The sequence below is a fragment of the Apodemus sylvaticus genome, chromosome 17 (genome assembly GCF_947179515.1).
Source record: "Apodemus sylvaticus chromosome 17, mApoSyl1.1, whole genome shotgun sequence".
In the NCBI taxonomy this organism is placed as follows: domain Eukaryota; kingdom Metazoa; phylum Chordata; class Mammalia; order Rodentia; family Muridae; genus Apodemus; species Apodemus sylvaticus.
The window spans coordinates 50,278,803-50,305,228 of NC_067488.1; the positions used below are offsets into that span (position 1 = coordinate 50,278,803).

The 26,426-nt window shown below is 44.6% G+C and overlaps 1 long non-coding RNA gene across 1 annotated transcript; it reads right to left on the bottom strand.

The window, feature by feature from the left end:
• Nucleotides 1-4,955: 4,955 nt before the first annotated feature.
• On the bottom strand, nt 4,956-18,304 carry LOC127667891 (uncharacterized). The gene is made up of 3 exons (XR_007973959.1): nt 17,985-18,304; nt 15,135-15,287; nt 4,956-5,026 (listed from the first exon to the last, which is right to left on the bottom strand). It is a non-coding gene; the product is annotated as an uncharacterized LOC127667891 (long non-coding RNA).
• Between the last annotated feature and the right edge of the window lie 8,122 nt (nt 18,305-26,426).

Below are 26,426 nucleotides of genomic sequence, written 5' to 3' on the forward strand. Positions count from 1 at the left end.
ACCCCCCCCCCCCATGGGCTCAGAGCCAGCTTCTGTCTCCATGTTCCAGCCCTGCTTGAGTTCCTGTCCTGACTTCTAGTGATGAACTCTGATAAGCCAAATAAACCCTTTTCTTTCCAACTTGCTTTTTTTGTCACAGTTTTGTCAAAGCGATAGAAACCTTAAGACAAGGAAATAAACATGGGGGAGGGGAAGAAAGCTATGCTGGACATTTTCTGTACATACTGAACATTCACACTCAGATCAGAGGAAGGCTTTGCACACTTGGGGTCCCTCTCAGTCTCCCCTGGGGCAGAGGCACTAGGATCCTTGACATGCCCACATCAACAATACACATTCACTCAGAATTTACTCCTTGCAAAAGAGGAAGAGATAGCAAGTTTCCTTTATTAGATTATAACATAAACCAGGCAGTGGTAGTGCACACCTTTAATCCCAGCACTTGAGAGGCAGAGGCAGGCAGATTTCTGAGTTTGAGGCAAGCCTGGTCTACAGATTAAGTTCCAGGACAGCCAGGGCTACACAGAGAAACTGTCTCAAACAAACAAACAAACAAAACAAAACAAAACAAAAACAAAAAAGAAAGAGTATAACATTGTTATTAATTTGCTTGCTTATTTTGGGACAAGAACTCACTATATAGATCATGCTATCCTCAAGTGTGCAGAGATTCTTTTGCTTTGCTGCAGTTTCATGTTTTTTGGAGACAGGATCCTCAACCTGGAGCAGACCAGTCATGGTACAATGAATAGAAAATGTAAGGTAAGCGGGATATTATATTGCATGCCTATGATTCCAATACTTTGCATGTAGAGGTGAGAGAAATGAGTTCAAGGCCAGGCTGAGTTACCTGAGGTCCTGTCTCAAACAAACAAACAAACAAACAAATGGGCTGAAGGGATGGCTTCAGTGCAGGCACAAGTTCAGATACCAGCACCCATGTCGAACGCCAGCATTGGTTAAAGTAGAGACAGCCTTGCCTAACCAGCAAGTTCCAGGTTCAGTGAAAGACTCTGACTCAAAAGATCAGGTAGAGGCCAATGAAAGGTGATATCTGACATCTAACCCTGGCCTCTGCAGGATTTACACATAGCACACACACAAAGTTAGAAGAAGAACATGAATGGTAAGTTGTATTAGTTTCTTTTCTGTTTCTGTGGTGAAGCGTCACAACCATGGCAGTTTATGGAAGGGAAGAGTTTACTTGCATTTATAGTCCTAGAGTCCATGTTGGCAGTGGGCATCACCTCTAGAACCAGCAGCAACAAAACAGAGACCTGGGAAGGGCAAGTGGGTTTGAAACCTTACCAGACACTTTTCTATTTGTTATAAGGCACCAAGACCAAGCCAACACATAGACAAGTTTATTTAGGGCTTACAGTCTCAGAGGGTTAGTTCAAATCCACTACTATCATGGTGGTGAGCATGGCAGCAGATAGGTCCACATGGTGATGGTGGAGCAGCCAAAGGCTCATGTCTTCAACCATGAGCAAGCACAAGGAAGATGGAGATAATTTGGAACGCAGTAGGTTTCTGAAACCTCAAAGCTCTTTCCTAGTGAGCTACCCGCCTCCAACAAAGCCACACCTCCTAATCCTTCCAAAACAGTTCCACCAATAGGGAAGAGGCAAGTTATCCTTTCCAGGCTCCCCTAGGCTTATGGCAAATGCAGGTCAGTCCAACTTTGAACGTTTTTATAGTCTTTCAGTTTCTACATAGTTTGAAAGTCCAAAGGCTCTTTAGAGACTCAAGATAATCTCTTAATTGTAATTCCATGTTTTGTTTTGTTTTGTTTTGTTTTAAAAAAAAAAAGAAGTGAAAATCACATACTTTTCAACATATTGTGGTACTGAATATAGATTACCATCCAACAAGGGAGGAAAGGGGATTTAGTGAGGAAAAACTGGTCCAAAGCAAGACTGAAACTCAGCAGGACATACTCGGAATCTTGTAGCCCATGTCTGCTGTCAAAGATGTGGATGGTTCTGGCCTTCACTTTTTGCAGAATGAGGTACACCTTCTCTCCTGAGCCAGTCCCACTCCCTGATACCGTTCTTCTTGGCAGATGTCATGGCTGTGGCACCTTTAGCACAGTCCAAGCTTCTTTCTCTTTAACAGTGTCATGCACTGACCTCAGAGCCTCTACACGGTGACATATTTCCCCCAATCCCCACCCACATGCCAGGCTCCCATTAACATTGGAAGAAGATTCTACAACCTCTTTACTTTGGTAGCCTTCATGACTCTAAAGCTGGAACCCTATGGCCAACCTTACCAAGTTTGTCTGCCTACTTGGTGTGGAACCCGACCTTGAATAATATTTGAATTATAATTGCATAAACTTTGTTTTGTTGTTGCTTTTTTAGGAGCAGAAAATTTCTTTAGGAGCAGAAAAATCTTTTTTCTTTCTAACTTGCAGGACTAGCAATGTGGGGGTTTCCCCCTCCCCAGGGTATCAATCCCCTTACTCCACTTCATGTCAGGCCTCTCCTTATCTCCATCAGCACAGGCCTTGTCTCCAACATTACATCTCCTGGTGCCCTTTTTCTGCTCAAATTGTAACTTTATATTGGTTTTGCCCCACTTGCTGTTTCTCATTGTCAACCTGCAGAAGAGTGGCCAACAATAATCACACTAAAAAGTCAATATTAGGCTGTCTTGAAATCTCCTCTGCCAAGGAAAAATAGTCCAGCGCTTTTTACTTTAACCTGAAGGACATTCTTAAGACAAGGGGAGAAAGTAGCCACATTCTCTGCTAAAACACCACAAAAATCTAGCTCAGTTGTGACTGTTGTTCCCCTCTGAAACATCTTGAGCTTGGCCTCCATAATCCACATCACTCTCAGCATCCAAGTTCAAACTAGACTTCATTATAACATTCAAGGGTTTTCTTAGTTCACATTCTCAAAGTCTTCCATATTTCTCTACAAATCTTCCAGCCTAGTCAGGCCTGACATGGTAATAGCCCTATTCTGGTACCAAGTTCTATCTTAGTCATTGTTCTATTGTTGTGATAAAACACCATGATCATAGCAACTTAAAGAGAAAATAGTTTATTTTGGGTTTATATTTTCAGAGAGTAAATGCATGACCGTCACGTTTGAGAGCAAAGCAGCAGTCAGGCATTCTTGGCACTGAAGCAGTAATTAAGAGCTCTCATCTTAAGGCCCAAGCACGCGGCAGAGGGAGCTAATTGGGAACAGAACAGCATGTGTTTTGGAAACCTCAAAGTCCACTCCTGATGGCACAGCTCCTATAACAAGGTCACACCCCTGAATCCTTCCCAAAGAGTTCTACTGAGGACCAAATATTCAAACACATAAACCTAAGGAGGCCATTTTTTTTAAAACTCCATTTACACTCTAGTGAGTTCTTTTTTTTTTTTTTAAGATTTATTTATTATTATATGTAAGTACACTGTAGCTGTCTTTAGACACACCAGAAAAGGGCATCAGATCTTATTACAGATGGTTGTGAGCTACCATGTGGTTGCTTGGATTTGAAATCAGGACCTTTGGAAGAGAAGTCAGTGCTCTTAACCACTGAGCCATCTCACCAGCCCCCTAAGGAGGCCATTCTTATTCAAACAACCAGAAACCTCAAAGCCAACTCCTAGTGACAGATTTCCTCCAGTAAGACCACATTCAAAAAGCCTCTTCCAAACAGTGCCACCCAATGGGGACCAAGTTCTCACATTTCAGAGCCATTGGGAGACATTTCCATCCAAACCACCACAAAAGCCCAACATCTGTGGACTCAATGATCATCAAGTTCACTGTCTCCTATGGTGTACTTGCCCAACATATATCCTGCTGCGCCAGACTCGGACACTCCCATCTCACAGGAGTTACCAACCAACATGGGCACCCATTCTTTGATGGATTTCATCTGTGCATTTAGGAGATGAATCTCTGTGATGTCTCACAATTGATGTTCCTTTTGCTGGTGGTCAGTTTGCAATCACAGCAGAGGCAGACTGTCACTTTTCTCTGCTTGGTGTACAGTCATTGTACACAGCAAGTCTCCCAGGGGCCATAGTCTGATTCCTGATTCTGCCGCAAAGTTCTGATCGTTCATCGGTTTCTTTGCATGCTCCTTTTCCTTCAGACTGGTAAAATAAAGTATTTGATAGCTGTCTGGTGGTGGTGGTGCCAACTTTAATCCCAGCACTGGGGAGGCAAAAGCAAGTGGATCTTTGAGTTCAAGGCCAGCCTGGACTACAGAGAAAGTTCCAGGACAGCCAGGACTCCACAAAGAAACCCTGTCTCAAAAAATCCAAAGGAGGAGGAAAAGAAGAGGAAGAAGGAGATGAAGAACAACAACAAGAAGAAGAACAAGAACAAGAAGTAGTAGCAGCAGCAACAGTAGCAGCAGCAATAATAGTAGGAGTAATAGTAGTATTTAGCAACCTCCAATGCTACATTATTAGGATCCAAACAGTAAGACACACAGAGAGGTGACATAGGTTGATCTGACAATTGTTAGTGGAGTCTCAGTCCTGAGGATTGTCCTGCTCTACTGGTAGAGAGGACTCTGTTGTCATGGCCATAGCTAGGTAAAATGTGATGGTTAGAGTTGGTAGGACTTAGAACCACTGTGGGGTGGGGGGTGGGGATGGAGAGGTGAGGGATGAGCCTGTTTGGGATTACATCAATTAATGTGTGAAGACTCATCTTGACTATGGGCAGAACTATAACCAGGGCTTCATGGACTACATGACGGAAGGAAGCAGCTGCATGCATTGATCTCTGACTGATGTTCTGACTGATGATAGAACTTGGCTAGCTGCTTCAAGGACCTGCTGCCTTAACCTCTGCCATGATGCCCTGCACCCTGAACTATGAACTCAAAAAAAGGCCCACTTTCCCTTGGATTGCTATTTTAAGAGTGTTTTATCACAAGAACAGGAAGAGAAACTAAGACAAGAGGCGTGGTAGTGGAGTACTGACCCTGTGGGTAGTCCCAGGATGTTGGGTAGGCGGTGATGGTCCTCTGGCTCTGACCTGTCGACTGGAATGATTATTTTCTGTTCAAGCGATATAGAAACAGGAGGCCACAGTAAGTCTCTGTGAAGGTGTCTGTTTTTATTTCTGAGATGAGGGTCTTGCTACATAACCACCGGTGGCCCTGGACCCATGGTTCTCCATCCCTAGCCTCTCAGGTGCTGAGAAGACTGGCCTGTGCCACGCCTCCATCTCCCTATTTATAGCACTAGCTAGCTGGAAGCTGGTAGAGCAGGATGGTCTTGAATAATCCTCCTCCTTCTGCCTTCTGAGTTCAGGGAATACAGGCTTGGCTTACTACTCTCAAAGCATTTTCTCCTTATCTACCCCCAACACCTCCTTGTATGCATGTGTGTATGTGTATATGTGTTCTCATGTATATGTACGCATACATGTGTGTGCATGGATTTGGAGGTTACAGGTTCATGTTGGATATTGTACTGGCTATTCCTGATTGTCAACTGGACCATATCTGGAATGAACTACAATCCAGAATTGGAAGGCTCACCTATGATCCTAATCTGGAGACTGGGAGACACAAGTTTCTGACCTGGATCTAGGTATGGAAACCTTGAAGCATAGTGGCTATGAATTCCAGAAGGCAAGGAGTTCAAGATCATCTGGGATTAAAGGCATGGTAGCACATGCCTTTAATCTGGGCCACATCCTCTGCTGGAGACCTACTTAAGGACATCTGAAGAAGACTCACTCACTCTCTTCCTTGACTGCTTGCCTCATGGGACTTAACAACTGCTAGATCCTTGGACTTCCATCCACAGCTGCTGCTGACCATTGTTGGGGAGTTAGACTACAAGCTGTAAATCATCAACAAATTCCCTAACTCTATAGAGACTGCCCATATATTCTGGGACTCTTGAGAACCCTGACTAATACAGGCATCTTCCTCAGTCACTCTCCACTTCACTTACTGATGAAGAAAGTATTTGGCAAACACCTTTGAAGCCACTTATTGTAAGACACACACACACACACACACACACACACACACACACACACACACGCACGCACAGTGCATCATGGCTCCAGCTTGTTATGGCAATTGACAGCAGTATCTCAGTGGCGAATTGGTCTCTCTGTCTCTTTCTGTCAGGCAGGGTCTCTCACTGAACCAGGAGCTCACCTAGTCAGCCTGTCCTCCACTTGATATCTAAGATTGACATTGTCCACCATGCCTGGGATGCCAGTCCTTGCACTTGCCTTGCACGTCCTTGTCTGTGTAGCCATGTTCTCAGCCTCTGCACTGGCTTCTTACAGTGATGCTGCGATGTACGCTACTCTAAGAAGTGCCTATTAGCTTAGTGATGTTTAGTTTTTGTTTTGGAGGTTGTGGGAGGTCAGGGACGGAATAAGGTTGTAGAGAGCATGTTCTGCCATTGACCTCCGTTCCCCAAGCCCAAATGAAACTCTTCTTCTGCAGGAAATCCAGTGATACAGTTCTCTGTACTGACTATTGTGGTTTCTTTAAAATAAAAACCACACAACACACATAGGAATATATTTTCATTTTAATCCCAGATGTGCGAGATGGGGCTGCTTCGGATTAAACACAGTAGTTGACTATGATTCACCTCCTGCAGGTATGTGATTTTTGCCAGATGCAGATAGTTTCTGCAATTGTGTGATGTTTGGAATACTTGGGCCTTTGTAAGAGCGTGTATAGAGCTCCAAGAGGCAGGGTAGGTTGCTGGCTGTTGTTGGTTGCTTTAGGTCAGAGTTGGTCATGGTTCATTACGTGGTCATGTAGAAAGAAGACAAAAGAAGAAATTAAGAACTCTAGGCCCCTATTCAGCAGGATACTCCAACAATAACATCACTTCTTTCCCCTCTCTCTCTCTATATATATATTTTCATCTCCTATCTAGTGTTAGGGGGTTGGAAGAGTAGAAAAGGGTGGAGAAGGTAGAAGAAAAAACCCACAAAGAGCCCAAAGTCCAGCTACAGCTCTCCATCCCTAATTCTAAATCATGGATGAATGAGAAGGAAGCAGGACAGGTGACAGTGGAATGCTGTCAGGGCACAGCACAACCTTTGCCATCTCAGCAAACGTGCTTGTGATGACCTGAGTGAGATTCAGTAAGAGGAGACCTGCTGATGTTTTTCCATTGAATGAACCAGTAGACCCTCACCTAAGAATCCAGCTAGTCCCTCCAGTGCTTGCTGAGCAGCTGCGCCCAATTCTATCCCAGCTGCACATAAACTCAGAAGGTGCCAGAGAAAATGTTGGAAATAGCTCAGCAGGTGAGGGTGCGTGCCACCAAGTTTGATAACCTAGGTTTGATCCCCAGAATCTACATGGAGGAAAGAAAGAACTGACTCCCAAAAGTTGTCTTCTGACCTCAACTCATGGGCCCTAATGTACACACATTATACATACATGCAAGCATGCACACACACACACACACACACACACACACACACGCATGTAAATAAACGAATATAATTTTTCCAAAATGAAGGTGCTGGAATACAGATGAGGTAGAATGTTGATTGTCAGAAGCCATCTAGGAAAGGCTATGGCAAGCAAGTGAGTTTTCTGGAGATGGTCCACCATTTTGAATGGGTGCAATGGGTGTGCTCTGAGATGCAGGTTCCCCAGAGATTTCATCCCAGGATTACCTCTCACTGCTGAGATGCCTTTCCAGTCACTATTACATAACCTAATCATTCCTGGGCATCAGCCCACCCTATTGGGCAGATCTCCTGAAACTCAATATGAAGATATACTTTCATGTAGTAATGCTGTGTAGATGAATTGATGGTTTCACAATTCCTGATAATGATTTTATAGAATTCCTAAATTAAGTAACCTCAAGACCCCTATAGAATAAAAGCTGCAAACAGAGCTCTGTAAACCTTCATGAGTCACAGGCTAATTGCACTAAGAAAAGAAAGCAGGCTTAGAACAAATTTATGATCAAGAAGGACATCCCTTCTAGGTTAGGAACGAGGTCACTATCTGGTAACTAAAGGTCATAAACTGGGAGTGGGCAATTTATTGTAGGTGCAAGGACAGAAAATAAATGATGGACTATTTTATTTATACAAGACTTCAAAATAATAAGACATAAGGGTAGACAATCTGTCTCTTGACAAACTGTGCTAACATATGACATAAAAAGTATTGCTTTAAACTTATGATGAACTTGTGGAGCTTGTAACTGATAATGAATGTTTAGTTAGGTACTAGTCTAAATGGAAAGACGTGTAAACAATTCTGTTGTAACTCCTTAACTCTTATCAATCTATGACATGAACTATTGTCTTAAACTTACTATTAACTTATGGAATGTAAAAGTGCTTAGAAACCCATGTGATCAACTACCCTGAGAAAGCATAAAAACTGAGAACAGCTATAAAGTGGTGGCACAGACTTCCTCCGCTTTATCCAGCAGGCGTGTTGTCTATGCGAGTCTTTCTTCCTTCCTCCCTTTTCTTTTCTCTCTGGCTTAAGAAGAGTTAAGGATTCCCAAGCCTCTCACCTGGCCTGCCAGAGGCCTGAGTCAAAGAGAAAAGCAGTCAAGTTACTAAGTTTCTTTTTTCCTGCTGCTATCAGTTTTTGGCTCCCCATAGCAAGAAAGAGCTAAATTGCCAGAAACCGGTAACTTTTTGGTCCTGGACTAACAAGAGAGAGTTCAATGGCCAAAATAAGCAGCCTTTGGCCCTGATGGCTAGACTCCATACCCTGCCTCGGTTTACCCTGTCATGTCAAGCTGGACCTTGGCAGTTGACTAAAGGGAGCATTCTATTTCTGCAGCTTTTGGGGATTCATGTCATGCATGCTGGAGTGGGACTTTGTAGCTGCTTCAGGGTCACCCACACTCCTGCAAGTTCTCACCTCTGCAAGTGTAAGTAAGCTCAATAAAGCCATGACCCACTAAGCTTGACTTACACGGAGTAACTGTCCTCAGCTGTCACTGGTGTCCTATCTAGCATGATTAGGTGTTTGCTTACTGCCCCATAGAACGTTTTCTCAATAATGGTATATTATGACGTGTGTGTGTGTGTGTGTGTGTGTGTGTGTGTGTGTGACACACATTCCCTTCAGAGGGTAATATCATATGCCATAAGGCAAGAATTTTAATTAAATGACTGAATATTTACAAGTATTTCAAGGATATTTCTTTGATATTAAGGTATAATGTAGTTCATAATGTTTATGTAAGCATGCATCTATCTTTATTTATTTATTTTTGGGTTTTTTGTTTTGTTTTTTTTGTTTTTGTTTTTGTTTTTGTTTTTTTGTTTTGTTTTTTTGAGATAGGGTTTCTCTGTGTAGCCCTAGCTATCTTGGAACTCACTCAGTAGACCAGACTGACCTTGAACTCAGAAATCCTCCTGTCTGTCTCCCAAGTGCTGGGATTAAAGGCATGCGGGCCACCACTGCCTGGCTTTTATCTAACTGTCTGTTTATCTATCTATCTATCTATCTATCTATCTATCTATCTATCTGTTTGAGGCAATGTGTTATTATGGAGCCCTGGCTGGCCTGAAGCTAGGATAAGTAGATCACACCAGGCTAGAACTCAGAGATCTGCCTTTCTCTGCCTTCTAAGTGCTGAGATTAAAGGCACAGGCAACTATGCCCTAAATATTTAAGATAGCCATGGTTTATTGGCACAGTGGTTATATTACACATACTATAACCCTAGCATTTTAGAGATGGAGGCCAGAAGATCAGGCATTACAAACCGTCTTTGACTGGACCAGAGAGAGAAATATGATGACTCAGTGGGTTAAGGCAATTGCCACCAAGCTTGACAGCCTGAATTCAACCCCAGAGCCCAAGTGATAAAAGGGAAGAACTTCCACCTTTCAAAAACGGAACCTATCCATTGCAAGTTCAAAGCCAGCATGAGCTACACAGTAGGAATCAAAAGAAAGTCCAGCATAGTGGCACATACTTTTAATCACAGCACTTTGAAGACAGAGGCAGGTGGATCTCTGAGTTCAAGGCCAGCCTGGTCTACATAGAGTTCTAGGACAGTCAGAACTATCTGGGGAGATCCTTTCCTAGAACAAAACAAAACAAGGAAAATAAAGTCAATGAAATTAGAAACAATAACGACAAAGTAATTATAGGAGAGAAAACTAGGGGTTTATGACTGTACCCTGCACCCTAGCACAGAGGCTGAAGCAAGAGAAACATAGGTTCAAGGCTAGCCTGGGCACAATAAAAAGCAAATAGCCCTGGGATGAAGCATTTGCCTAGCATGTGTAAAGCCTGGGGTTCAAACTTCCTTATACACCAGGCAGTGGTAGCACATGCCTGTAGTCCCAGCACTCGGGAGGCAGAGGCAGGTGGATTTCTGAGTTCAAGGCCAGCCTGGTCTACAGAGTGAGTTCCATGACAGCCAGGGCTACACAGAGAAACCCTGTCTCAGAAAACCAAAACGAAAAACTAAAAAAACCCAAAACCCCCAAAAAACAAACCAACCAACCAACCAAACAAACAAAAAACCCTCATTACACACACACACACACACACACACACACAGAAACTGAAGATTTTATAATCAAAATTACATGGTAATAGTAGATGAAAGCTACCGATTTAGATATGGCTAATTATGAGATATCATTTCTTCTACCTCAGCAGAATCGTAAGCAGCCATTGCAGATGAGACTAAGACAATGTTGCAGCTTGAATTACTGCATCCTCTCTTGCCTCTTGTCTCTCTCTCTCTCTCTCTCTCTCTCTCTCTCTGGCCCCCTTGCTCCCACTGTCTCCCCATTCCTTCCCCACCCCCCACCCCCACATAGTCATGGCCAGCCTCTACCTCTCTACTCTCTCCTTCTCTCTGCCTTTCTCTGCCTCTGCTACTCTCTTAACTCCCCTCCCTATGCCCTAAATAAACTCTATTCTATACTATTAAAAAAAAAAGAAAAGAAAAAGAACTGCTACATCCTTAGGATGCTATGTGAAGGGCAGAACTGAGGATTCCAGCCTTTCCTGGATTATTCCACCCCATGCCTAGTACCCGGGAGATAAGAGATAGTAGGCACTCCTTTTAATTGACTAGAACATGCTATAAATCATATATATGTGTATCTAAATTTCTATATTATGCTTCTTATTTTTGTTTCTAAGAGAGGGCCTTATATACCTCAAGCTCGCCTGAATTTCTGACCATCCAGTCTATTTCTTATTTATGTATCTATTTATTTAACACTTATTTATTTTATTGTTTTTATTTTATTTGTTTTTCAAGACAGGGTTTCTCTGTGTAGCCCTGGCTGTCCTAGAATTTATGCTATAAACCAGAATGGCCTTGAACTCACAGAGATCTACCTGCCTCTTGAGTGCCAGGATTAAGGCATGCACTAGAACTCCTGCCTAATTAAAAAATTTATATGTATTCATTTCATGTATTGTTTTGCCTTCACGTATGTCTGTGTACTACATGCCTGCCTGGTTCCTCTAATGAGAGTACTTTGATCTGAACTATGACTCTTGATAAAGTAGGAAGTTCTCTCATAACCACTGCTCCATCTCTCCAGCCTTTATTTAAAAAAAAAAAAATTGAGGGCTAAACCAAATGGTTGGTGGCACAAGCCTTTAATCCCAGCACTTGGGAGGCAGAGGCAGGTGTATCTCTGAGTTTGGGCCAGCCTGGTCTACAGAGTGATTTCTAGGACAACCAGAGCTACACAGAGAAACCCTTTCTCAAAGAGTCAAAACAAAATTTTTTTAAAGAAATAAAAATTATAAAACAGTAAAAATTTTAAGTGACCCGAGCTTCTAATCTCAGTCCTTGGGAGGTAAAGGCAGTAGAATCAGAAATTCAAGGTCATCCCTGGATACTTGGTGAATTCAAGGACAGCCTAGATATATGAAACCCTTTCTCCCTAAAAACAAACCAACAAAATAAGCTACTATGGTAGTGTCTGCCTGTACTCCCAACACTAGTTACTGAATCAGGATCACCTGGGATAAATAAAGATGTTGTACAACTTGAAAATTTTTTAATTGGTGAAAAAAAATGTAAAGCCTATAATTCTAGCACTAGGGAGTGTGAAGGAGGAGTGCTTGAGTTAGGGTCCAGCCTGGACTGTGAACCAAAGTATCTTTAGACTAGACCTTGAACTTGTGTCTTTCTTTGAGCTCAGGCTGTCCTCAACCCACTCCATAGCCAAGAATGCCTTTGAATTTCGGATCCTCCTGCCTTCTCTTCCCAAGGGCTGGGATCACAGTCTAAGCGTGGAGCTGTGCCCTTGTTTTCTACTCTCTCCTGCTTTGTCTTTCTGAATATACCGGTAAAAAAAATCACTGATACTATAAATATTTTTTCTTTCCTCTGCCCATTTTCCTTATTTAAAAAAAAAATGCTGTCATTACCAACCTTTCTGTGTGAATCAAACAGGAGCAAAATAAAAGGCCTGGAACCCACTCTCTTCAGATAAAAGAAAAATCCATCCTCCTAGTGTCCTGCAGGGAACGTACCCCGAGGCTGCTGCATTTACAATTCATCCCGGCTCCAGTTTCCCTGGCAGCCGGAGTGTTAGCTTCGGCGGGACAGTACACTGGTCTGGGCTCCGGGCTCCCAGTTCAAAGCATGCGTTTTGAGCACTAGTGCAGTATTTCCGATTAGTTGCTTCCGGTTCACACTAGCTTTTTCAGGAGGGCATTAAGCAGATGGACGTAGGAGAAGGCTTGCTGGTCTCCCGGTCCCCATAGTGTAACAAGTGATGTTGCTGCAGACACCACCCCCACCCCCCACCCCCGCCATCTTTAGCCCAGCCCTATGGTGCTCTTTTATGCGAGCTAAAGACCCTTGGTTGTTGAAGAAGACATTTTCAAAGCAAAGATTCAAAGCCAAAAGCAAAACCACTCCTGGCTAGAATGCAATGCATAATGTTGATAGGGGAGGTTCTGCGATCCAGAGCCTCGGCTTGTTCCCCGCCCCCACCCCAAGGAGCGGTGCTGAGTGGATCCTGCTGCTGTCATTAGTGATTTATGACCCAGCTGTTGGCCTTGAATCACAGCTGCTCAAGGTTCAGCAGGTCCAGTGTGAGGGACGTGACAAGGAATGGCCCGATGCAGTTGTTCCCTTCTGGGCCACGGCGGGCCTTGCCAGTACCGTGTTCCTCCTATCTTCACCCCAAACAGGGTTTTTCTGTATAGCCCTGGCTGTCCTGGAACTCCCTTTTTACACCAGACTGGCCTCGAACTCATGTAAATCTCTGCTTGTCTCTACTTCCTGAGTGCTGGAACTAAAGGTGTGCACCACCAAATCTGGCCAGTCAATGCCATCTTAAGAAATTTAGATCCCCGCACCGCTCCCCCCCACCCTCAAGTGAAGACCTAAAGCTTTTGCTCCTCCTCAGAATTCCCTGGCTGTAATTGCTGAGGGGGCTGTTCAGCCGGGCTGAAACGTGTGGGTTGTAAAGTTGCCATGAAGAGAAGTTCTTACTGGCTTGCTTCCCCTGCCTTGCTCAGCCTGCTTTCTTATAGAGCCCAAGACTACAGCCCAGGGATGGCACCACCCACAAAGGGCCCTCCCCCGTTGATCACCAACTGAGAAAATGCCCCACAGCTGGATCTCACGGAGGCACTTCCTCAACTGAAACTCTTTTCTCTGTGATAACTCCAGCTTGAGTCAAGTTAACACACAAATCCATCCAGTACAGCCTGGAACTCACTATGTAGCATATAGGCGAACCACAGTCAATTTAAAAACATTTTCCTAGTCAAGCAGTAGTGGCGCATGCTTTTAATCTTGGCACTCAGAAGACAGAAGTAGATGAATCTCTTGAGTTCCAAGCCAGCATGGTCTACAGAGTGAGCTACAGGACAGTCAAGGCTACACAGAGAAACCCTGTTTTGGAGTCAGAAGAAGGGGTGACCAAAAAAAAAAAAAAAGGAAAAATAAAACATTTTCCTTAAAAGACATTTTAAACTCCCTGTGACCCACCCACCCCCAATTTCCACATGTCCTTAGAATCATTAATCTGCTCTCTGTCTACATACACTATTCTGGGCATTGTGTATGAATGAGATTATCAATAAGTATCCTTTACCGAGGCCTTCTCTCCTCTCCTCCTTCATTCCCCTTCTCTTCCCCTCACTCTTTCAGACAGCCTGGCCTGAAATCCAATTGTGTGAAATCCAAGCCAGTGTGACCTTGAACTTCTGATCCTCCTGCCTTTACCCTCCTACCAAGGGCTGAGGTGATTGTCACCTACTGCTGCTGCTCTGCTCCCGTAGGAGTTCACCTATAGTCATCTGCAGGCCGGAAAGGGCGTGAACTCACCGGCTTGCCTCAGCATGTCCTGTGGCTATGATTACAAACCTGTCCCACCAGGCTCAGCTTATATTTGTCCTGCTTCAGCTTCCGTGTGTGTGTGTGTGTGTGTGTGTGTGTGTGTGTGTGTGTGTGTGTGTGTGTTTGTTTGTTTGAGTGTTTGATTGCCACCATAATTTTTGGGTAGAAGTGCTAAACTATTTTCCATAGTAATATACCATTTTATACTTATACCACTCACTGATGAGAATCCTATCTTCCCAGTATCTCCAACACTTATTAATGTCTCTTTAAAAAATATTTATTTCATTGTTTGGGTGGGTGGATAGGTGTGGGTGCCTGTGGGGGAACAGAAGTTCCCCAGGTCACATGGAGATGGAGTTTCAGTGGTTGTGAGCTACCCACTGAGGACACAGGGAACCAGAGCTCGGTCTCTTAACCACTTAGCCATAACTGAGTTCCTGTTCAGTTTTGTTGTTGTTTGTTTTTTGAGATGGGGTTTTACTGTGTAGCCCTGACTAGCCTGGAACTCCCTATGTAAACCAGTCTGCTTTGAATTCACAGAGATGTGTCTCCCTCTACCTCCTGGGTACTTATAGTAAAGGTGCTTGGCAGTATAACTGGCCCCAGTTTAGATTTTATGCACGTATGGTTGTGTACCATATGCATGCCTGGTGTTCTTGCAGGGCAGAAGAAGTTATCTGATACCCTGGAACTAGAGTTACAGATGGTCGCCAGTTGCCATGACTAAAAATCAAACCTGGGTCTTCTGGAGGAGTAGCCAGTGCTCTTGACTGCCAGACCCCATATTTGTGTGTGTGTGTGTGTGTGTGTGTGTGTGTGTATGTATGTATAACATACAGCTTACCTGTGCATGTTCATGTGGAGGCCAGGTGTGGACTTCAGGTTTCTACTGTCGCATTCTATTTGTTGAGATAGCATCTCTCATTGAATCTAGAACAGTGCGTTCATGACCCCTTTGGGGTTCAATTGACCATTTCACAGGGTCGCCTAAGACCATCTGAAAACACAGATATTTACATTACAATTTCTTTTTTTTTTAATTCTTTTTTTAAAAGATTTATTATTTTATTTTATTTATTTGGTTTTTTCGAGACAGGGTTTCTCTGTGTAAACCCGGCTGTCCTGGAACTCTCTCTGTAGACCAGGCTGGTCTCGAACTCAGAAATCTGCCTGCCTCTGCCTCCCAGAGTGCTGGGATTATAGGCGTGCGCCACTACCGCAAGATTTATTTATTAAATGTAAGTACACTGTAGCTGTCTTTAGACACACCAGAAGAGGGCATCAGATCTCATTATGGATGGTTGTGAGCCACCATGTGGTTGCTGGGATTTGAACTCAGGACCTTCGGGAAAGCAGTCAGTGCTCTTAACGGCTGAGCCATCTCTCCAGCCCATACAATTACAGTTATTAGGTAGCAACAACAATAATTTTATAGTTGGTGGTCACCACAACACAAGGAACGGTATGAAACGGTCGCATTAGGAAGGTTGGGAACTGCTAATACAGAGCTCACAGTTTCAACTCCAGTGTCTGCCCAGTAAGCCTCAGAATCTGCCTGTCTTTGTGTCCCCAGTGTCACGATTACAGGCACACGTTGCCGTGCCTGGCTTTTGTGTGGAAGATGTGAGTTGAGGTCCTTAATATTTGCACAAACAACAAGCACATTCCACAGTGAGCCATCCCCCAGTTCTGTCAGGCTTATCTTCCCTTGAGACAGAATTGTACCTGGGAGCTGAGACTGACCTAGACTGTTCTGAAGTGGCTCGACCTGGCCTTACATTTGATTTGTGCTGCTGCTTCCTCAGCTTGCCGAAGGAATCATGTGACAGGTATGTATGTGTGTCAGGGTGTCTGGCTTCCGACTGCTCAATTGTCTCCTAACACACCTGGTCATTGTATCAGAACCACCCAAATAAGCCAAATAAGCCAATGCAATCCCATTTGACATTTTTTTTTTTTTTTGAGTCAGGGTTTCTCTGTGTAGTCCTGGCTGTCCTGGAACTCACTCTGTAGACCAGGCTGGCCTCGAACTCAGAAATCCGCCTGCCTCTGCCTCCCAAGTGCTGGGATTACAGGAGTGAGCCACCACGCCCGGCTCCCATTTGACATTTTTAATTATGTTTAAAAAATCCCCTTGGCCATATATATGTGTATGTGTTCATATATATATATGTATATTTCTATACATATATATACATGTATACACATATATGTATATATATAGTGGTGCTTTATGGGTTAAAGCATCGATATAATTTTTCTTTTTGGGTTGGGTTGGCTATGTAGCCTAGGCTTGTTAGAAGGAACACTGCTTCTGCAAGACATTCCAAGGCTAGGATTACAAACATGAACCATCTCATCCGCCTCTCAGAACATAGAAATCTTCTGATTGTTTGTTTGGTAGTTCCCCCTCCCACCCCAGTCAGGGTTTCTCTCTATAGCCCTGGCTATCCTGGAACTCACTCTGTAGACCAGGCTGGCCTCAAACTCAGAAATCTACCTGCCTCTGCCTCCCAAGTGCTAGGATTAAAGGCATGTGCCACTACTGCCTGGCAGAAATCTTTTAGGAGTCATAATTCCAACAAATGTCAGTAGTATATTGATATTAATTATCTCAATGCTGGATAGAGTTTTTCTATGTTAATGTATCAGTGATACAATAGTGAAGACATTCCTTAAGTATGCAGAAGTATCTCCTAAAGCCTGTACCTGCAGGAGGTGACTTTGTTTTTATTGTTGTTATTTTTTGTCTTCTTTTGAGATACATTCTCTCAATATAACCCTGGTTGTCATGGAGTTCTATATGTAGACCAGACTGGTCTCTAACTCTGAAATCTGCCTGCCTCTGCCTCCTGTGTGCTAGGATTAACTGCCTGTGCAACCATGCCGGTGGCCCAGATTGTTTGATTTTTGAGACAGTCTGTAAGTGTGACCCAGACTAGCTTTAAATTTGTGGCAATCTACTTGCCACAGCCAGATGAATTCTGGGATTATAGAATGAACCACCCAGCTACACTCACTTTTCTGAAAAGCCCTCACTGTCAAATATAGTGGCGTGAAGCTGAGCACCGTGGTACACACCTTTATTCTAGTACTAGGGAGGCAGAGATGTACAGACCTCTCCGAATTCAGAACTAGACTTGTCTACTTATCTACACGGGGACTTTCAGGACAATGGCTACATAGAGACACCCTGTCTCAAAAACCTACATACATATATATCTTCACCTACACATGATATATGTATGAGTGTGTGTGAAAAGATCTTTCCTCTGATAGCTAGCTAGCCTGCCAATGACCAAAAACTTCCCTATCTTTCAGTGTGCCTCTCTGCCTAACAAATGAACTATGACTGTCTTCTCCTTCATATTGATTAGCTAATTGGAAAAGATTGTGAGGTCAAGCTCCTACCAATGGGATGAGTTAGTTTCTTCTTGCCTTATAATAAAAACTAAGTGAAGCCAGATGATGTTGGTGCACATCTTTAATTCTAGCACCCAGGGAAGTAGAGGCAGATGGATCTCTGTGAGTTCCAGGACAGCCAGAGCCATACAAAGATACCTTGTCTCAAAACAAACAAACAAACAAACGAATGAATGATCAAAGGAATGAACTAAGTGAAACTGTTGCACAGCTAGTACACCTGATGGGTGGAAATGGGTAGTCACGCTCTTTTTTTCTGAAAAGAAATTACCTTGTCAGGTTACTTTCTTGTGTTTCTTTGTGCAACAATGAGAATCTTCTTTTCCAACAGTGGCAAAAACCTAGATAGTACCAGTACTTGAAAGGTTAAGAATCATGAGTTGAAGAGACATCCTTCTAAACAACCGAACAACCCAAACAGACCAATAAACCAGACATGGTGGTGCACAGCCTCTGCCTCCCCAGGAACTGAAATTCCTGGAATCCCTGACCAGTGCTAGGAACCCCATGTCCTCGGAATGTATGTTTCCTGGAACTGCTTCCATATAGGCTCGGACCAAAGGTTGGGTGACAATCCTGGGAACACGTCACTTTTCCCAGTCCTTTGCCCTGTCTGGCTCCATTCCTGGATTCGTGTACTATTATTTCTCACTGGAGTCACCAAATTAAAGACTTAAAATCTAAATTCACCTGCTCTAAGTAGCCAGAGTCACATCATGAACTGTCTTGGGTTATTGTGTTTAGGAGAGCTGTGGAGGCACAGGCCTATATTCCTAACACGCAGGAAGCTCAAACAGAAGGGTCAGGAGTTTGATATCAAGCTATGCATGGTGCGCATGTCTGTATTAGCAGCAGCTGGGAACCTGAGACAGGATTACCATGAGTTTCAGAATCAGATTGCCTGGGCTTAGTGAGACCCTGTCTCACAATCAAAAAGAGGGAGGGGCTGGAGAGAAGGCTCAGGGGTTGAAGTATTTGCTATGCAAGCTTGAGGATTGAAAGGTGGACTCCCCAGAACCCAGAAATGCCATAAATGTTGGGTATGGTTAGTGGCTTAACTGTAACTTCACTTAACTGTAAGTTTTTTGTTTTATTTTGTTTTTTGAGACAGGGACCATGTAGTGTAGGTTGGCCTTACAGTCATTGTGATCTGCCTTCTTATGTCTTCTGAGTGCTGGGGTCAACAGTCCTGTCATGCCTGGCTCTGTTTTCTTCCTTCACACAAGCACCTATGATTGAGCCCCTCATAATTCCTGAGTACGGCTTTCCCCATTTCCTCACGCTGCCTCTGTCTCCAATGCTCTTCTGCCCCTAAGTTCTCTGTCACTAATGGTTCATCTGTTAAGGAAACCACCCTGCTTGTTTTGTTAGACTCCTGTCTGTGCTGTGCTTCCTAAGAATCCCGTGCCCAACATGCTGCCCTTTCTTATTTTATTATTTTTATATCATTTATCATGTATGTGCACCATGTATGTGTAGAGGAGGGCTATCATTCATACCATGATGCATGTATGTGTGGAGGAGGGTTACCAGTCATTCCATAATGTATGCATGTATGTGTGGAGGAGGGTGTCAGTCATTCCATAATGTATGCATGTATGTGTGGAGGAGGGTGTCAGTCATTCCATGATGTATGCATGTATGTGTGGAGGAGGGTGTCAGTCATTCCATGATGTATGCATGTATATGTGGAGGAGGGTGTCAGCCATTCCATGATGTATGCATGTATGTGTGGAGGAGGGTGTCAGCCATTCCATGATGTATGCATGTATGTGTGGAGGAGGGTGTCAGCCATTCCATGATGCATGAATGTGTAGAGGGCAGGAAACCACTTGGTAGAGTCAGTTCTCCCATTTCACCTTGAAGTGGTTTCAGGGATTGAACCCAGGTCTTCAGGCTTGCGTGGGATCTTAAATTCAATTTCTCTTGCTGTGCTAAAACCATAAATAACCAAGAACAATCTGGGGAGGAAAGAGTTCACCTCGCAGCTTATAGTCCTTCATGACAGAAGTCAGGACAGGAAGTCAGAGCAGGGCCTGGAGGCAGGAGCTGAGATGAAGCCCATGGAGGAGCCTGTTTGTTGGCCTGATGCTCTGGGCTTGCTCTATATGTTTCCTTCTTTCGTTCCTCCTTCCCTCCCTCTCTCCCTTCCTTCCTTCCTTCCTTCCTTCTTAGTTTAGTTTAGCTTTTTTCAGCCTGGGTTCTTCTGTGTAGCTTCGACTGTCCAGTAACTCTTTCTGTAAACCAGGCTGGTCTCCAACACAGAAATCCACCTGCCTCTGCCTCAGGATGAAAATTTGAGCCTCTATGCCAGGCCAGTATATTTTCTTATACAACCCAGGGTCTTCCTACCAGGGGCTGGACCCTCCCACATCAATAATTAATCATGAAAAAAATGCTCCGACCGGCTTGCCTGAGGCCTTTCTTAGGAAGACATTTTTTCAGTTTACCTTTCTTCTCCCAGATCTCTCTAGCTGGGGTCAAGAAGCGCATATGGCTAGTGCTTTCCCAGCCCCACCCTGCTTTTCACAGTACTGGCTCACTGGGATCACTCCAATCCTGGTCACTAAGTCTCATGAGGTCAGCTATAGGGTCTGGTTTGTCTCTGTGCTCCTGGGCTTTGCCTGTGCTAGTTTATAGCTGTGGTGAGATGCCTGACACCTGAAAAGGAACAAAGACTAGTTTTGCCTCTTGGTTTCATTCCATTGCGGTGGGAAGAGTTTCGTAGAGCTGAACAGGTCACATAATTGGTACTAGCGGGTGGGGACAGGAGGGCAGGAAAGGAGAAAAGAATAAAAAGGGAGGAGGGAGGGGAGGGGAGGCTAGGAGTCAAGGGAGAAAGAGGAGTGGGGAAAGCAGAGGGAGGAGGAAATAAAGGAAGAGGAGAGAAGGGGAGGAGGATAATTGCTTCATCCGGACCGGCAGGGGTGGAGCTGCTCACATTCTGGTGAGTCCTCCCTCTGTAGGTTTATCCTCTCTGGACCTTTGGTCACAGACACATCCAAAGGCGTGTTTTATTAATCACCTCTTAGCCATGATTCAATCCATTCAAGCTGCGAATGAAGGTTAGCTAGCAAGGTAGACCCTGACACATAATTTTGTGATACCTGGCAGACCAGAACACAAACGTTGGTTTTCTTTCCTTTCCCTCCATCCCTCCATCCTTCCATTCTTCCCTCTTCCCTCCTTCCTTTCTTCCTTCCCTCTTTCTTTCCCTCCTCCTTTCCTCCCTCCCCTTTTTTATAGGCCTTACTATATGGTCCTGGCTGGCTTGGAAACCCCCACATAGACCAGGCTGTCCTCCAATTCACAGATATCCAGAGATTCCCCTTCCCTCTGCCTCTGGAGCCCTGGGGTTAAAGAAATTCAAAGTCACGCTCAAGCACTGGGGTTTCTTACCAGCTGGTTTTCCAAACGAAGGTTACAGATTGTTGCTGGAATTTTATCTCCTACAAACAGTAGCCACCTGCTTAAAAAAAACTATCAAGGGCCAGGCCATTCTGGTGCATGTCTTTAATCCCAACACTCAGGAGGCAGAAGGAAGTGGATCTCTGAGTTCTAGGCTAGCCTAGTCTACAGAGCGAGTTCCAGGATAGCCAGGGCTGTTACACAAGGAGACCCTGTCTAGAAAAAAATAATCAAACCAACAACCAAACTAAAACAAACCAAAAATCAAACCAACAACCAAACTAAAACAAACCAAAAACCAAACCAACAACCAAACTAAACCAACGCAAAATAACACAAACAGAAACCCAAACCCAAAAGCCTATTTTAGCTCCACTTTCTTTTGTTGTTTCTCAGACTTTGGCTTCATTCTTTGGTGTCAGGTGTAACTGATATTCTCTCCAGTTCCTCTCTCTCTCCCTCTCATGCACCCAGCAGCTCCTTATGGATGGTACTTAATCACTTGGACTTACGGCAAAGACTTTTCTTTTTTTTTTTTTTTTTTCTTTTTCTGGATTTTTGGATTTGGCTTTTTTGAGACAGGGTTTCTCTCTCTGTATAGCCCTGGCTGTCCTGGAACTCACTCTGTAGACCAGGCTGGCCTCGAACTCAGAAATCCGCCTGCCTCTGCCTCCAAGAGTGCTGGGATTACAGGCGTGCGCCACCACTGCCTGGCTGGCTTTTTATATTCAAATACTCATATCCCTTTACAAACTTTTTTCCTTTCTTGGATTTTTTTCTTGACTAATAACATTTGGATAGGGGGATGGCTCAGCAGGAAAAGTGCTTGCCCTGAAAGCTTGACCAGAGTTCAGATCCCCAGAACCCATGAAAACACCAAGGCATAGCTGCTTGTAATCCTAGTACTCGGAAAGTAAGATGAAAATCCCCGGAGTAAGCTAGCAAGGCTAGTTATGTTTTCCTGCTCTGGATTCAACAGAAAGACCTTCCTTCAAAGAAGAAGGTGGGGAATACTCAATGGGGGCACCTGATGTCAGTTTTGGGCCACTACATGATCCAGAACACGTATGTGGTCACACACTTATGAACATGTATACAACCGCATACAACCCCCCCCCCCCCCCAAAATACATGAAAACTAAGATCATCAACTGTTAAGTTATTCAGAGTTGACACCTGTATATCACCTAGGACATCTTAGGCAATGGGTTAAAAGCTTGAATTTGGCAGTTAGACATGCCAATACTATTTATTTATATACTATTAATTTAAATGCTATTTATAAGTAAATAAATATTCTGGCTGGTGGTGGCACGTACCTTTAACACCAGCATGTTGAGAGGCAGATTTAGAGACCAGCCTGGTATACAGAATGAGTTTCAGGATAGCCAGGGCTACACAGAGAAATCTGGTCTAGAAAAAACAACAACAAAAAGAAGTCCCTTACCTTCCTTAGCTTTGTTATGTTTTATATCACATTTGTTTGTTTGTTTCTGGCAGGGTCTCACTATGTCATCTTAGCTGGCCTGGAACTCATTCTGTGGCAGACTGACCCTGAACTCACAGAGATCAACCCGTCTCTACCTTCTCAGTACTGTTATTAAAAGTATGTGCCACCATGCCTGGCTTGGTTGCCTGCCGCTGTTTTGTGACAGGGTTTCTCTGTGAAGTCCTGACTGTCCTGAAACTGGTTGTGTACACAGGCTGGCCTCAAACTCACAGAGCTCCTCTTATCTGTGCCTTCCAAGTGTTGGGATTATGCCCAACTATGTCTTTCTTTTTAAAAATTTTTTATTTTTACTCTTTTTTTCTTAAGTCTATGTGTTTGTTGCACAGTGATCGGCGAGGTGGCAGAACAGTTAGCTGCAGAGTCATATTCCAGGTACAAGTGCATGGGTGTAGGCCTGCACGTAGACCTCTGAAGTTGGTGTTGCTGTCAAAGCTTGGCCTGCTGGAGCCTGCCGGGCTTGGGCCTCAATTTGTGAGTAGAGTCAAAGGCTGTACCATGACGGCCTGAGAAGGCAGCGGCCCAGTGGTGCTTCTTCTCGTGCCCTTGACGTCTGCTCTATGGCCCCGTGGCGTCCATAAACATTGGGAAAATCTCTTACATGCTCCCAGGGGATGCTTGGTTTAGGAGTCCCAGCAGAGTGCTGGGATTCAGTCATCTCCTACTTGAGAGCGCCATGTTTTAGCTCCTTCTTCAAAGCTGAGGTGCTGCCTAGCACATGTGGCAGAGATCAGATAACAACACCTACATTTCTGGAAACGACACTAAGACCTGGGTACAGCATTTCCAGTCATTGACCAGTGCAGCTTCCGGAAGGCACCACATTGCAACAGAAACAAGAAGGAAAAGGAGCGTAGGAAAACTCCAGAGTGGGGAGCGGTCAGGAGAACCCCGTAATCATGAAACACATCTTCTTTGTAGCATCCTTTCCATGTACTCACACTGACCAGGCCACAGGCAGCCTGTGGCCACCTTTGAGAGCAGGGTCTATTTATTTACTTAGGAGCAGGGTCTCACTAAGTAGCCCAGGGCTAGCCTGGAACTCACTATGTGGAACAGGCTGGCATCATATTCAGAGATCTACCTGCCTCTGCCTCCCAAGTACTGAGAGGTTAGAAAGTGTGAGAGGCTGAAGGTCAGAGAACAACTGTGAGCCTGTTCCCTCTAGTACCCTGGTCTCTCTTTTTTTTTTCCTTTTCCTGACAGGGTTTCTCTGTGTAGCTCTGGCTGTCCTGGAACTCACTCTGTAGACCAGGCTGGCCTCAGACTCAGAAATCCACCTGCCTCTGCCTCCCAAGTGCTGGGATTACAGGCGTCTGCCACCACTGCCCCGGCTGTACCCTGGTCTTAAGGCTTTGTGTCAGGCACCTTCATCCACTGAGCTATCTCCTCGGTCCTTTTTTAGGTTTTCTACATTTCTCGTCCTCCAACAAGGCTGTGCCTCCTAATTCCATCAAGTAGTACCATTCCCTAGTGCCAAGCATTCATAATGGAGGCCACTCCTATTCAGACCCCCACAGAGACTGAACACAGAGGTGGCAAAGCTTTGCCTTTTAACAGCCTATGACGCTTACTCAGGAGGCAGAGGCAGGCAGATCTGTGAGTTTGAGTCCTGGAACTCACTCTGTAGGCCAGGCTGGCCTCAAACTCAGAAATCCCGCCTGCCTCTGCCTCCCAAGTGCTGGGATTAAAAAGGCGTGCACCACCACTGCCCAGCCTGACTGACCTTTTTTTTTTTAATTTATTTATTTATTGGGGGGTGGGCAGCCATGCCAGAATGGGTTCGTCAGAGGACGGTGAAGAGTCATTCTCTCTCTCCACCCTGTGGATTCCAGCTACTGAACAGTTACTCACACCAGATCATCAGACTTGGTGTGAGCAGCCTCACTGTTCTTTATGATAAAGCTGCTTCTCTTCTTCCTCCTCCTCCTCTCCTCCTCCTGTTCTTAAAGATGCTGCTAGCCTGCGGTGGTGGCACACGCCTGTAATCCCAGCACTCTGGGAGGCAGAGGCAGGCGGATTTCTGAGTTCGAGGCCAGCCTGGTCTACAAAGTGAGTTCCAGGACAGCCAGGGCTAAACAGAGAAACTCTGTCTCGGAAAAAAAAAAAATCCAAAAATCCAAAGCTGCTGCTACTTCTCCTCCCCCCGTCCCTGTCTCCTTCTCTCCCTCCTCCCCCTTCTTCTTTCTTCCTTCTTGTTTTGTTTTTTTGTTTGCTTTTTGGAATAGAGCCAGAGTCTACGGCCATACCACCCTGAACGCACCCGATCTTGTCTGGAATAGAGCCTGAGTTTCTCTGTGTAGTCCTGCATGTCCTGAAACTGTAGATCAGGCTGGCCTCAAACTCAAGAGATCTCCCTGCCTCTGTCTCCCAAGTGCTGGGACTGGAAGTGTGCACCACCACTGCCCTGCTATGCAGAAGCTTCTTAACTGACTTTCCCCACTTAACTGAGTCTCACCCCATAGCACCAGCTGCCCTAGAATTCAGTATATAGCACAGACTCCCTTCAAATTTCCCACAGTCCTCCTGGGTCTGCCTCCCACCGGCTGGAATTACAAGCATGCAGCACCACACCCAGTTTGTCTTGTCCTTTCGGTTTTTGTCTCCACATTATACCTGATTTCTTGCACGGCTTCTAAACAGGCTCATGTCTACTTCCGGCTGCACAGAATTTCTTTCAGTTCCTCAAATGGACTTTGGTCTGTTGTCTCCAAAAATGTTGTTTCCTCTACTGGAGCTTCAATCCCTTTAAAACCACGTCCACTAGTTGGCTTTCTTTCTTTCTTTCTTTCTTTCTTTCTTTCTTTCTTTCTTTCTTTCTTTCTTCCTTCTTTCTCTCTTTCTTTCTTTCTTTCTTTTTTTCTCTCTCTCTCTTTCTCTCTCTCTCTCTCTCCCCAATCTGCTCCCAAGATCATTTCACTCCAAGTAAATCTTAGGCCTCAGGCCTCCTGCCCACCTATAAGACCACCAGATATCCCTGCAACCTGTGTCTTTGTGTCCAATCATAGTGCTTATCACACATAGCTGCTTTGATGGATACAGTGTGTGTCTCCATATGTTCTCTGTTTAGTTCAGTACTGTACCTTCAGACCTTAACACTGGCCTGGACTATAGTAAGAATTCAGCCAGGCAGTGGTGGTGCACACCTTCAAACCCAGCAACTGGGAGGCAGAAGCAGGCTGATCTCTGAGTTTGAGGCCAGCCTGGTCTATAGAGCAAGTTCCAGGACAGCCAGAACTACACAGAGAAATCATGTCTACCCATAGCATATATCTTGGGAGATAGTCCTTTTCTTATATAATTAATTTGTATGTAATAATAATGCTGCTGGGTGGGGCCAGGTGGACCTTCGGGCTACCTAGCCAACCAGTCTGACCAACCAGTGTGCTCCAGGCCAGCGATAATCCCTCTCTCATAAATAAAAGGCAGAGGAAGACACTTGATGCAGGCCTCTGGCTTCCGGCATGAGCAAGTATAAGCGCACATTCATATGCACAAACATATTCCCTCTTCGGAACTACCCTTCAAGCCAAGAAGCTTCCATCTTGAAGAAGGCAGCTTCACGCCCTTGCAAAAGATCCAGCTTGGCCGGTTGACTGTTTATAGTCCCAATGGAGGGGTAAGAGATTATGAGACCCTCACTGAGTATCCAGCCCCTCCCCACAACAGGTTCTCCCACCGGCTGGAATTACAAGCATCAGGGCAGGGCTAGAATATGTGATCTGGGGAGGACTAAAGAAAATTTCATCTGATGGGTTAAGAAAAGGTCCTCTTTCAAAAAACCAAAAAAAAAAAAAA